The sequence below is a fragment of the Gadus chalcogrammus genome, chromosome 4 (assembly GCF_026213295.1).
Source record: "Gadus chalcogrammus isolate NIFS_2021 chromosome 4, NIFS_Gcha_1.0, whole genome shotgun sequence".
NCBI classification, from domain to species: Eukaryota; Metazoa; Chordata; class Actinopteri; order Gadiformes; family Gadidae; genus Gadus; species Gadus chalcogrammus.
The window spans coordinates 25057637-25071989 of record NC_079415.1 but is presented as its reverse complement, the minus strand read 5'-3'; the positions used below and the strand labels follow the sequence as shown (position 1 = coordinate 25071989).

General features: G+C 40.4%; 1 long non-coding RNA gene and 5 other non-coding genes across 6 annotated transcripts; 3 read left to right on the top strand and 3 right to left on the bottom strand.

Moving 5' to 3' along the window:
- Positions 1 to 445: 445 nt before the first annotated feature.
- Positions 446 to 516, top strand: trnag-gcc (transfer RNA glycine (anticodon GCC)). Its single transcript has one exon. It is a non-coding gene; the product is annotated as a tRNA-Gly (tRNA).
- Positions 517 to 5144: 4628 nt separating this feature from the next.
- Positions 5145 to 8772, top strand: LOC130380372 (uncharacterized). The gene is made up of 3 exons (XR_008895293.1): positions 5145 to 6237; positions 7126 to 7704; positions 8213 to 8772. It is a non-coding gene; the product is annotated as an uncharacterized LOC130380372 (long non-coding RNA).
- Positions 8773 to 11712: 2940 nt separating this feature from the next.
- Positions 11713 to 11784, bottom strand: trnad-guc (transfer RNA aspartic acid (anticodon GUC)). Its single transcript has one exon. It is a non-coding gene; the product is annotated as a tRNA-Asp (tRNA).
- Positions 11785 to 12721: 937 nt separating this feature from the next.
- trnad-guc (transfer RNA aspartic acid (anticodon GUC)) lies at positions 12722 to 12793 on the bottom strand. The gene has a single exon. It is a non-coding gene; the product is annotated as a tRNA-Asp (tRNA).
- Positions 12794 to 13258: 465 nt separating this feature from the next.
- On the top strand, positions 13259 to 13329 carry trnag-gcc (transfer RNA glycine (anticodon GCC)). Its single transcript has one exon. It is a non-coding gene; the product is annotated as a tRNA-Gly (tRNA).
- Positions 13330 to 13730: 401 nt separating this feature from the next.
- trnad-guc (transfer RNA aspartic acid (anticodon GUC)) lies at positions 13731 to 13802 on the bottom strand. The gene has a single exon. It is a non-coding gene; the product is annotated as a tRNA-Asp (tRNA).
- Positions 13803 to 14353: the final 551 nt, after the last annotated feature.

Here is a 14353-nt window from a genome sequence, read left to right as displayed (position 1 = left end):
TCAACACGTCCAAGAACTTTGACGTCTACAGGTGGAAACGTGAGTCTGACCAATTAATTTCTGGGGGCACAAATTCTTGAGCTAACAAGCGTTGGTGTTTCATTGGTAGAATTACCTGTCATGCATGAAGCCCTGGTCTGCAACATTGGAAAGTATCTGGGCTGCATTGTAGTGCACCTGCTGCTGAATCCCTGGCTGATTGCAGGCAAAGGTATAAGGCTGGGTCATTTGTGTGACCAAAACAAATTGGCTCTTTTCGTTCAGACTGAGCTAAACCAAGAATCTTCACATTCCTGGTTTCATGCATGGTCAATGGATACTGACCACTGTACTAATGAGGGGCTGTGGCGTTCTAGTATTTCTTAATGTGAGCAAGCACTTTGAGTCCTGCAGGTGGAAATGTGTCTCGAGACGATTTTGTGAGCCAAAGTGTGTCTAAATGTGAGCATTGGTGGTTCAGTGGTAGAATTTTCGCCTGCCACGCGGGAGGCCCTGGTTCGATTCCCGGCCAAGGCAGTGCATAATTATTATGAATTCTTAAAATCAACTTAAACACAGTGTGCGAATGGTCACCTCTCACCAAACATCAAACTGAGCGGGCGAACCTAACTTAACAGATCGTCTGAAATAAATAGTTATTGACGTCAGTGATTTCACTTTTCGTAAGGTGACCTCAAAACTCCCGGTAACCCTTCCTTTTACAGTCCCCTAATTACTAGGTATTTACCCGGTACATGCATGGTAAATTATAGTGTATTACTGGGTAATTACCACTGGTAATAAGAAGGTAAATACAGAGGTAGTTACCCGGTAAATACATGGTAAATCATAGTGTATTACTGGGTGATTAACAATGGTAATAAGAAGGTAAATACGGAGGTAGTTACCCGGTAAATACATGGTAAATCATAGTGTATTACTGGGTAATTACCACTGGTAATAAGAAGGTAAATACAGAGGAATTATCCGGTAAATTATAGTGTATTACTGTGTAATTACCATTGGTAATAAGAAGGTAAATACAGGGGAATTACAGCTGATGTACCAAGTAAAACCTCCACTATTACCCATCAACTCAACTAAGTAGCGTGTAGTTGTAACTGTTTTAGGTTGGTAATAACTCCGATATTGTGTACTTCCTAGGAAATTAGGCAACCAATTCTTAGAAAAACCTATTATCCAAGGTTTATGTTGGTAACAGCCCAAATTTAATGATGTACTATCTAGAAATTAGCATAGTACTTTCCAATAAAATACTTTTTCTTAGTTATTATTCATAGCTACACCCATTTAGAAAGGGTTTATTCAATTTACCACTATGGAATTACTTACCTGGTAACAACCTCTGCAGGAAGTTTTCCTCGAGTGTCATGGTACATCTTCTTAAATACTGGGTACAAAGCCGTTTGTTTCCATGGTATTACCAGGTTCTTACCATATCATTTATAATAGATACATTCCATTGTCCATGCAGTCAACACAAACTTGTACCATGTACGTTCTGCGACGTTACCAAGTAAAACACGACAATTTACCCAGTAAGTAAGCTGAAACTGTACTGTAAAAGGAAGCCTTGTTTGTTTCCATGGTATTACCAGGTTCTTACCATATAATTTGTAATACATTATTCCCTTTTCCATGCAGTCAACACAAACTTGTACCGTGTACGTTCTGCGACGTTACCAAGTAAAACACGACAATTTACCCAGTAATTAAGCTGAAACTGTACTGTAAAAGGAAGCCTCGTTTGTTTCCATGGTATTACCAGGTTCTTACCATATAATTTGTAATACATTATTCCCTTTTCCATGCAGTCAAGACAAACTTGTACCATGTACGTTCTGAGACGTTACCAAGTAAAACACACCAATTTACCCAGTAATTAAGCTGAAACTGTACTGTAAAAGGAAGCCTCGTTTGTTTCCATGGTATTACCAGGTTCTTACCATATAATTTGTAATACATAATTCCCTTTTCCATTCAGTCAACACAAACTTGTACCATGTACGTTCTGCGACGTTACCAAGTAAAACACGACAATTTACCCAGTAATTAAGCTGAAACTGTACTGTAAAAGGAAGCCTTGTTTGTTTCCATGGTATTACCAGGTTCTTACCATATAATTTGTAATACATTATTCCCTTTTCCATGCAGTCAACACAAACTTGTACCATGTACGTTCTGCGACGTTACAAAGTAAAACACACCAATTTACCCAGTAATTAAGCTGAAACTGTACTGTAAAAGGAAGCCTTGTTTGTTTCCATGGTATTACCAGGTTCTTACCATATAATTTGTAATACATTATTCCCTTTTCCATGCAGTCAACACAAACTTGTACCATGTACGTTCTGCGACGTTACCAAGTAAAACACGACAATTTACCCAGTAATTAAGCTGAAACTGTACTGTAAAAGGAAGCCTCGTTTGTTTCCATGGTATTACCAGGTTCTTACCATATCATTTATAATAGATACATTCCATTGTCCATGCAGTCAACACAAACTTGTACCATGTACGTTCTGCGACGTTACCAAGTAAAACACGACAATTTACCCAGTAAGTAAGCTGAAACTGTACTGTAAAAGGAAGCCTCGTTTGTTTCCATGGTATTACCAGGTTCTTACCATATAATTTGTAATACATTATTCCCTTTTCCATGCAGTCAACACAAACTTGTACCGTGTACGTTCTGCGACGTTACCAAGTAAAACACGACAATTTACCCAGTAATTAAGCTGAAACTGTACTGTAAAAGGAAGCCTCGTTTGTTTCCATGGTATTACCAGGTTCTTACCATATAATTTGTAATACATTATTCCCTTTTCCATGCAGTCAAGACAAACTTGTACCATGTACGTTCTGAGACGTTACCAAGTAAAACACACCAATTTACCCAGTAATTAAGCTGAAACTGTACTGTAAAAGGAAGCCTCGTTTGTTTCCATGGTATTACCAGGTTCTTACCATATAATTTGTAATACATAATTCCCTTTTCCATTCAGTCAACACAAACTTGTACCATGTACGTTCTGCGACGTTACCAAGTAAAACACGACAATTTACCCAGTAATTAAGCTGAAACTGTACTGTAAAAGGAAGCCTTGTTTGTTTCCATGGTATTACCAGGTTCTTACCATATAATTTGTAATACATTATTCCCTTTTCCATGCAGTCAACACAAACTTGTACCGTGTACGTTCTGCGACGTTACCAAGTAAAACACGACAATTTACCCAGTAATTAAGCTGAAACTGTACTGTAAAAGGAAGCCTCGTTTGTTTCCATGGTATTACCAGGTTCTTACCATATAATTTGTAATACATTATTCCCTTTTCCATGCAGTCAAGACAAACTTGTACCATGTACGTTCTGAGACGTTACCAAGTAAAACACACCAATTTACCCAGTAATTAAGCTGAAACTGTACTGTAAAAGGAAGCCTTGTTTGTTTCCATGGTATTACCAGGTTCTTACCATATAATTTGTAATACATAATTCCCTTTTCCATTCAGTCAACACAAACTTGTACCATGTACGTTCTGCGACGTTACCAAGTAAAACACGACAATTTACCCAGTAATTAAGCTGAAACTGTACTGTAAAAGGAAGCCTTGTTTGTTTCCATGGTATTACCAGGTTCTTACCATATAATTTGTAATACATTATTCCCTTTTCCATGCAGTCAACACAAACTTGTACCATGTACGTTCTGCGACGTTACCAAGTAAAACACACCAATTTACCCAGTAATTAAGCTGAAACTGTACTGTAAAAGGAAGCCTTGTTTGTTTCCATGGTATTACCAGGTTCTTACCATATAATTTGTAATACATTATTCCCTTTTCCATGCAGTCAACACAAACTTGTACCATGTACGTTCTGCGACGTTACCAAGTAAAACACGACAATTTACCCAGTAATTAAGCTGAAACTGTACTGTAAAAGGAAGCCTCGTTTGTTTCCATGGTATTACCAGGTTCTTACCATATCATTTATAATAGATACATTCCATTGTCCATGCAGTCAACACAAACTTGTACCATGTACGTTCTGCGACGTTACCAAGTAAAACACGACAATTTACCCAGTAAGTAAGCTGAAACTGTACTGTAAAAGGAAGCCTCGTTTGTTTCCATGGTATTACCAGGTTCTTACCATATAATTTGTAATACATTATTCCCTTTTCCATGCAGTCAACACAAACTTGTACCGTGTACGTTCTGCGACGTTACCAAGTAAAACACGACAATTTACCCAGTAATTAAGCTGAAACTGTACTGTAAAAGGAAGCCTCGTTTGTTTCCATGGTATTACCAGGTTCTTACCATATAATTTGTAATACATTATTCCCTTTTCCATGCAGTCAAGACAAACTTGTACCATGTACGTTCTGAGACGTTACCAAGTAAAACACACCAATTTACCCAGTAATTAAGCTGAAACTGTACTGTAAAAGGAAGCCTCGTTTGTTTCCATGGTATTACCAGGTTCTTACCATATAATTTGTAATACATAATTCCCTTTTCCATTCAGTCAACACAAACTTGTACCATGTACGTTCTGCGACGTTACCAAGTAAAACACGACAATTTACCCAGTAATTAAGCTGAAACTGTACTGTAAAAGGAAGCCTTGTTTGTTTCCATGGTATTACCAGGTTCTTACCATATAATTTGTAATACATTATTCCCTTTTCCATGCAGTCAACACAAACTTGTACCATGTACGTTCTGCGACGTTACCAAGTAAAACACACCAATTTACCCAGTAATTAAGCTGAAACTGTACTGTAAAAGGAAGCCTTGTTTGTTTCCATGGTATTACCAGGTTCTTACCATATAATTTGTAATACATTATTCCCTTTTCCATGCAGTCAACACAAACTTGTACCATGTACGTTCTGCGACGTTACCAAGTAAAACACGACAATTTACCCAGTAATTAAGCTGAAACTGTACTGTAAAAGGAAGCCTCGTTTGTTTCCATGGTATTACCAGGTTCTTACCATATCATTTGTAATACATTATTCCCTTTTCCATGCAGTCAACACAAACTTGTACCATGTACGTTCTGCGACGTTACCAAGTAAAACACGACAATTTACCCAGTAATTAAGCTGAAACTGTACTGTAAAAGGAAGCCTCGTTTGTTTCCATGGTATTACCAGGCTCTTACCATACAAGTTGTAACTGGTTATTCCCTTTTCCATGCAATCAACACAAACCATATATGTTCTGCAACATCGTTCACCAGTAGTTAAGCACTTTAATTGATGTTATAAAACCCCAAACCACTGTTGATTAAAGACATATTAAAATTAAACAAAATCAAAGGCTTATCTTTCAAACAATGCATATCCCACAAACAGGCACTGAACACTGAAGAAATCGGACAAACAAAAGAGCCGTCCACATCAACTCAATTTAAATGTTACTGATGGTGTTTTCATAAAACACATGACAGTGTTATGGCAAGTGACCACAAGGAAGACTGCTTCAACCTCTACAGTTTGAATAAGTGGTGAATGCCATGCAGCAATCTGCCTATGGGAGCATCTTTGTGGTCATTCGCAAACCAATGAGTCCACTCGATGAATGAGAGATGACTCTTTAGTGTCTTCTCTGTGAGGTATCCCTGCAGTCTCCACTTCTGGGATTTGAAGGCTGACCAAGACCTGACCAGGTACCTCCAAATCTCCCCTTCAAGAATCAGAAGACAAGAAAATAAACATTAGGACTGTCAATTAATGAACATTTCTAGAACATGTAGAACTCAAAGATTATTTTGTTTATCAGTAAAGAAAGGATGCTGGTCCTCTGGCCATTGTGTTTGGTCATATTGAAAAGAGAAAAAGGCATAGCCATAAATACAGTTAATAGGACGGGAGGGGACAGGCCGTTAGCTCCGGTTAGCCCTTTAGCATCGAGCTAGCGGAGCTTCTGTCATTCAAATAACTCGGACATGTTGTCTAAAACCTATAACACCCAATTTATTAAAATATCCGGATTTAATCGGGCTCTCTCCCATAAGTACAGTTAATAGGACGGGAAGAGACAGGCTCTGTTAGCCCCGGTTAGCGCGATGCTAAAGAGCAGCTCTACCGGAGCATGCCACCTCAACAGGTGCAAGTTAGCCTCCGGTTTGATATTCGCCGGATATTCGGTTTACCACCCAATCGGATTCATCAACATAAGTGCAATACATTACGGGCTTAGTATGTTGAGGACGGTTTAGGTAGGGTGACCAGACGTCCTCTTTTTCCCGGACATGTCCTCTTTTCGAGACCTAAAAAATGCGTCCGGCAGGGATTCCAAAAATGTCCGGTATTTTGCCTCGTCGCAAAAAAAAATATATATATTATTGTTATTATTATTATTTTTATTTTTTTTGCCTCGTCGCATATTTGTGTTTCTGGGTCTTTCACATAACCTACTAGTTATTACCATTGTATATGTCTATGGTTATTACGGCCTTCCAAGTTCTGGAAATGGTATCTCCCTTACGTTCCACCTTCTTGCGCGAGCTGACTGTAGAGAGAGTCTGTCATTGGGCGACCGATCTCAGGGTTGCCAGAGCCACGATAATTATCCTCCAAATACGACCATTTTGGGCCTTTGGTACGTTACTTTGCCATTTCCAATCTGGCAACATTGAGCACCTTGCCGCTTCCACTCTGTTTACAACAGCACATTACATCTGCAGCCATGCCTAAACGTAAATGTAAGTTCACGGACGAACTAAAGAAAAAAAAAAAATAATTTATTATTTAGAATATTGTATTTGTTATATTTGAATATTGTATCATTATTGCTTTAATATATGAGGAGGACTGAAAAGTTTCTAATTTTCTTATTTTAATGTGGCCATATAAAGAATTTATTATTTAGAATGTTTTATTTGTTATCATTATTGACACATTTAATTGCCACAAAAAAGATTTGTTTTACATTTGCACTTTGCAATTTTGTTAAAGTTCAATAAATAGATGTTCATATTGTCATTTCATTTGTGACATTTGTATGCATTCACATGGTCATGGTTCGGCATGCTATACACTACACACCCCCCCCGCGACGAAGTGTCCTCTTTTTTACAAACTCAAATCTGGTCACCCTAGTTTAGGACACCGTATCGCGAAAAATCACAAACACATGTTGTCGCCATCAATGTCTGTGCAACAACGTCATTTACGTTCTGGCTGCTACCTGTTTTAGGGACCGTCAACAAATTACACTCACCGACTGTTGGCAGAGACGTTACCATGGAATTGTTTCAGGAAATGAATCACACAAATATATTGCAATATAGTTAATCATAATGCAGTTAATAGTTTAATATTCGACAAAAATCGACCAAACTATATTTGAAATTATTAATTGCATCCCGTTTAACAATAATGCAATATATTAGCAAAGTTACCTGCAGTAAGTAGCAGCCCACCATTGGCAACTACTACTACAATCAGGTGACAAAATGTATTTTTTTGTGATTTTTATGTTATTTTATATGATTTATTTCCAGAAACAATTCCATGGTAACGTCTCTGCCACCAGTCGGTGAGTGTAACTTGTTGACGGTCCCTAAAACAGGTAGCAGCCAGAGAACGTAAATGACGTAGTTGCACAGACATCGATGGCGACAACATGTGTTTGTGATTTTTCGCGATACGGTGTCCTAAACCGTCCTCAACATACTAAGCCCGTAATGTATTGCACTTATGTTGATGAATCCGATTGGGTGGTAAACCGAATATCCGGCGAATATCAAACCGGAGGCTAACTTGCACCTGTTGAGGTGGCATGTTCCGGTAGAGCTGCTCTTTAGCATCGCGCTAACCGGGGCTAACAGAGCCTGTCTCTTCCCGTCCTATTAACTGTACTTATGGGAGAGAGCCCGATTAAATCCGGATATTTTAATAAATTGGGTGCTATAGGTTTTAAAAAACATGTCCGAGTTATTTGAATGACAGAAGCTCCGCTAGCTCGATGCTAAAGGGCTAACCGGAGCTAACTGCCTGTCCCCTCCCGTCCTATTAACTGTATTTATGGCTATGCCTTTTTCTCTTTTCAATATGACCAAACACAATGGCCAGAGGACCAGCATCCTTTCTTAACTGATAAACAAAATAATCCTTGACTTCTACATGTTCTAGAAATGTTCATTAATTGACAGTCCTAATGTTTATTTTCTTGTCTTCTGATTCTTGAAGGGGAGATTTGGAGGTACCTGGTCAGGTCTTGGTCAGCCTTCAAATCCCAGAAGTGGAGACTGCAGGGATACCTCACAGAGAAGACACTAAAGAGTCATCTCTCATTCATCGAGTGGACTCATTGGTTTGCGAATGACCACGAAGATGCTCCCATAGGCAGATTGCTGCATGGCATTCACCACTTATTCAAATTGTAGAGGTTGAAGCAGTCTTCCTTGTGGTCACTTGCCATAACACTGTCATGTGTTTTATGAAAACACCATCAGTAACATTTAAATTGAGTTGATGTGGACTGCTCTTTTGTTTGTCCGATTTCTTCAGTGTTCAGTGCCTGTTTGTGAGATATGCATTGTTTGAAAGATAAGCCTTTGATTTTGTTTAATTTTAATGTCTTTCATCAACAGTGGTTTGGGGTTTTATAACAACAATTAAAGTGCTTAACTACTGGTGAACGATGTTGCAGAACATATATGGTTTGTGTTGATTGCATGGAAAAGGGAATAACCAGTTACAACTTGTATGGTAAGAGCCTGGTAATACCATGGAAACAAACAAGGCTTCCTTTTACAGTACAGTTTCAGCTTAATTACTGGGTAAATTGTCGTGTTTTACTTGGTAACGTCGCAGAACGTACATGGTACAAGTTTGTCTTGACTGCATGGAAAAGGGAATAATGTATTACAAATTATATGGTAAGAACCTGGTAATACCATGGAAACAAACGAGGCTTCCTTTTACAGTACAGTTTCAGCTTAATTACTGGGTAAATTGTCGTGTTTTACTTGGTAACGTCGCAGAACGTACATGGTACAAGTTTGTGTTGACTGCATGGAAAAGGGAATAATGTATTAAAAATTATATGGTAAGAACCTGGTAATACCATGGAAACAAACGAGGCTTCCTTTTACAGTACAGTTTCAGCTTAATTACTGGGTAAATTGTCGTGTTTTACTTGGTAACGTCGCAGAACGTACATGGTACAAGTTTGTGTTGACTGCATGGAAAAGGGAATAATGTATTACAAATTATATGGTAAGAACCTGGTAATACCATGGAAACAAACAAGGCTTCCTTTTACAGTACAGTTTCAGCTTAATTACTGGGTAAATTGTCGTGTTTTACTTGGTAACGTCGCAGAACGTACATGGTACAAGTTTGTGTTGACTGCATGGAAAAGGGAATAATGTATTACAAATTATATGGTAAGAACCTGGTAATACCATGGAAACAAACGAGGCTTCCTTTTACAGTACAGTTTCAGCTTACTTACTGGGTAAATTGTCGTGTTTTACTTGGTAACGTCGCAGAACGTACATGGTACAAGTTTGTGTTGACTGCATGGAAAAGGGAATAATGTATTACAAATTATATGGTAAGAACCTGGTAATACCATGGAAACAAACGAGGCTTCCTTTTACAGTACAGTTTCAGCTTACTTACTGGGTAAATTGTCGTGTTTTACTTGGTAACGTCGCAGAACGTGCATGGTACAAGTTTGTGTTGACTGCATGGACAATGGAATGTATCTATTATAAATGATATGGTAAGAACCTGGTAATACCATGGAAACAAACGGCTTTGTACCCAGTAGCAGAGGTTGTTACCAGGTAAGTAATTCCATAGTGGTAAACTGAATAAACCCTTTCTAAATGGGTGTAGCTATGAATAATAACTAAGAAAAAGTATTTTATTGGAAAGTACTATGCTAATTTCTAGATACATCATTAAATTTGGGCTGTTACCAACATAAACCTTGGATAATGGGTGTTTCTAAGAATTGGTTGCCTAATTTCCTAGGAAGTACACAATATCGGAGTTATTACCAACCTAAAACAGTTACAACTACACGCTACTTAGTTGAGTTGATGGGTAATAGTGGAGGTTTTACTTGGTACATCAGCTGTAATTCCTCTGTATTTACCTATTTATTACCAGTGGTAATTACACAGTAATACACTATAATTTACCCGATAATTCCTCTGTATTTACCTTCTTATTACCAGTGGTAATTACCCAGTAATACACTATGATTTACCATGTATTTACCGGGTAACTACCTCTGTATTTACCTTCTTATTACCATTGGTAATTACCCAGTAATACACTATGATTTACCATGTATTTACCGGGTAACTACCTCTGTATTTACCTTCTTATTACCAGTGGTAATTACCCAGTAATACACTATAATTTACCATGTATGTACCGGGTAAATACCTAGTAATTAGGGGACTGTAAAAGGAAGGGTTACCAAACTCCCTTCAGATGTGGGACTCAAACCCACTCTTCCAGATGAGACAGCGACCTGATTGCAGCACCATAGACCGATCGGCCATCCTGACACAAACTAAAAAGTGTACCAGAGTGAATAGTGGGTTCAAATTCGTTAAACTCGTCAAGTTATCAATGGCCTCGTCTTGCTCACAGACGCCTCATGCATCTCAAATAACGCCAGGTCGAATGTGTTCGGCACTGTGAGTAAAATTCCCTTACTCCCCGTCGGGGAATTGAACCCCGGTCTCCCGCGTGACAGGAGGGGATACTGACCACTATACTAACGAGGAACTCTGTGAATACACGTTCCTCAACACGTCCAAGAACTTTGACGTCTACAGGTGGAAACGTGAGTCTGACCAATTAATTTCTGGGGGCACAAATTCTTGAGCTAACAAGCGTTGGTGTTTCATTGGTAGAATTACCTGTCATGCATGAAGCCCTGGTCTGCAACATTGGAAAGTATCTGGGCTGCATTGTAGTGCACCTGCTGCTGAATCCCTGGCTGATTGCAGGCAAAGGTATAAGGCTGGGTCATTTGTGTGACCAAAACAAATTGGCTCTTTTCGTTCAGACTGAGCTAAACCAAGAATCTTCACATTCCTGGTTTCATGCATGGCCAATGGATACTGACCACTGTACTAATGAGGGGCTGTGGCGTTCTAGTATTTCTTAATGTGAGCAAGCACTTTGAGTCCTGCAGGTGGAAATGTGTCTCGAGAGGATTTTGTGAGCCAAAGTGTGTCTAAATGTGAGCATTGTTGGTTCAGTGGTAGAATTTTCGCCTGCCACGCGGGAGGCCCTGGTTCGATTCCCGGCCAAGGCAGTGCATAATTATTATGAATTCTTAAAATCAACTTAAACACAGTGTGCGAATGGTCACCTCTCACCAAACATCAAACTGAGCGGGCGAACCTAACTTAACAGATCGTCTGAAATAAATAGTTATTGACGTCAGTGATTTCACATTTCGTAAGGTGACCTCAAAACTCCCTTCAGATGTGGGACTCAAACCCACTCTTCCAGATGAGACAGCGACCTGATTGCAGCACCATAGACCGATCGGCCATCCTGACACAAACTAAAAAGTGTACCAGAGTGAATAGTGGGTTCAAATTCGTTAAACTCGTCAAGTTATCAATGGCCTCGTCTTGCTCACAGACGCCTCATGCATCTCAAATAACGCCAGGTCGAATGTGTTCGGCACTGTGAGTAAAATTCTGCTACTCCCCGTCGGGGAATTGAACCCCGGTCTCCCGCGTGACAGGCGGGGATACTGACCACTATACTAACGAGGAACTCTGTGAATACACGTTCCTCAACACGTGCAAGAACTTTGACGTCTACAGGTGGAAACGTGAGTCTGACCAATTAATTTCTGGGGGCACAAATTCTTGAGCTAACAAGCGTTGGTGTTTCATTGGTAGAATTACCTGTCATGCATGAAGCCCTGGTCTGCAACATTGGAAAGTATCTGGGCTGCATTGTAGTGCACCTGCTGCTGAATCCCTGGCTGATTGCAGGCAAAGGTATAAGGCTGGGTCATTTGTGTGACCAAAACAAATTGGCTCTTTTCGTTCAGACTGAGCTAAACCAAGAATCTTCACATTCCTGGTTTCATGCATGGCCAATGGATACTGACCACTGTACTAATGAGGGGCTGTGGCGTTCTAGTATTTCTTAATGTGAGCAAGCACTTTGAGTCCTGCAGGTGGAAATGTGTCTCGAGAGGAATTTGTGAGCCAAAGTGTGTCTATAGGTGAGCATTGGTGGTTCAGTGGTAGAATTTTCGCCTGCCACGCTGGAGGCCCTGGTTCTATTCCCGGCCAATGCAGTGCATAATTATTATGAATTCTTAAAACGCAACTTAAACACAGTGTGCGAATGGTCACCTCTCACCAAACATCAAACTGAGCGGGCGAACCTCACTTAACAGATCGTCTGAAATAAATAGTTCTTGACGTCAGTGATTTCACTTTTCGTAAGGTGACCTCAAAACTCCCTTCAGAAGTGGGAGTCAGACACACTCTTCCAGACGAGACAGCGACCTGATTGCAGCACCATAGACCGATCGGCCATCCTGACACAAACTAAAGAGTGTACCAGAGTGAATAGTGGGTTCAATTTCGTTAAACTCGTCAAGTTATCAATGGCCTCGTCTTGCTCACAGACGCCTCATGCATCTCAAATAACGCCAGGTCGAATGTGTTCGGCACTGTGAGTAAAATCCCCCTACTCCCCGTCGGGGAATTGCACCCCGGTCTCCCGCGTGACAGGCGGGGATACTGACCACTATACTAACGAGGAACTCTGTGAATACACGTTCCTCAACACGTGCAAGAACTTTGACGTCTACAGGTGGAAACGTGAGTCTGAACAATTAATTTCTGGGGGCACAAATTCTTGAGCTAACAAGCGTTGGTGTTTCATTGGTAGAATTACCTGTCATGCATGAAGCCCTGGTCTGCAACATTGGAAAGTATCTGGGCTGCATTGTAGTGCACCTGCTGCTGAATCCCTGGCTGATTGCAGGCAAAGCTATAAGGCTGGGTCATTTGTGTGACCAAAACAAATTGGCTCTTTTCGTTCAGACTGAGCTAAACCAAGAATCTTCACATTCCTGGTTTCATGCATGGCCAATGGATACTGACCACTGTACTAATGAGGGGCTGTGGCGTTCTAGTATTTCTTAATGTGAGCAAGCACTTTGAGTCCTGCAGGTGGAAATGTGTCTCGAGAGGATTTTGTGAGCCAAAGTATGTCTAAATGTGAGCATTGGTGGTTCAGTGGTAGAATTTTCGTCTGCCACGCGGGAGGCCCTGGTTCGATTCCCTGCCAATGCAGTGCATAATTATTATGAATTCTTAAAACGCAACTTAAACACAGTGTGCGAATGGTCACCTCTCACCAAACATCAAACTGAGCGGGCGAACCTAACTTAACAGATCGTCTGAAATAAATAGTTCTTGACGTCAGTGATTTCACTTTTCGTAAGGTGACCTCAAAACTCCCTTCAGATGTGGGACTCAAACCCACTCTTCCAGATGAGACAGCGACCTGATTGCAGCACCATAGACCGATCGGCCATCCTGACACAAACTAAAAAGTGTACCAGAGTGAATAGTGGGTTCAATTTCGTTAAACTCGTCAAGTTATCAATGGCCTCGTCTTGCTCACAGACGCCTCATGCATCTCAAATAACGCCAGGTCGAATGTTTTCGGCACTGTGAGTAATATTCCCCTACTCCCCGTCGGGGAATTGAACCCCGGTCTCCCGCGTGACAGGCGGGGATACTGACCACTATACTAACGAGGAACTCTGTGAATGCACGTTCCTCAACACGTGCAAGAACTTTGACGTCTACAGGTGGAAACGTGAGTCTGACCAATTAATTTCTGGGGGCACAAATTCTTGAGCTAACAAGCGTTGGTGTTTCATTGGTAGAATTACCTGTCATGCATGAAGCCCTGGTCTGCAACATTGGAAAGTATCTGGGCTGCATTGTAGTGCACCATCTGCTGAATCCCTGGCTGATTGCAGGCAAAGGTATAAGGCTGGGTCATTTGTGTGACCAAAACAAATTGGCTCTTTTCGTTCAGACTGAGCTAAACCAAGAATCTTCACATTCCTGGTTTCATGCATGGCCAATGGATACTGACCACTGTACTAATGAGGGGCTGTGGCGTTCTAGTATTTCTTAATGTGAGCAAGCACTTTGAGTCCTGCAGGTGGAAATGTGTCTCGGGAGGATTTTGTGAGCCAAAGTGTGTCTAAATGTGAGCATTGGTGGTTCAGTGGTAGAATTCTCGCCTGCCACGCTGGAGGCCCTGGTTCTATTCCCGGCCAATGCAGTGCATAATTATTAT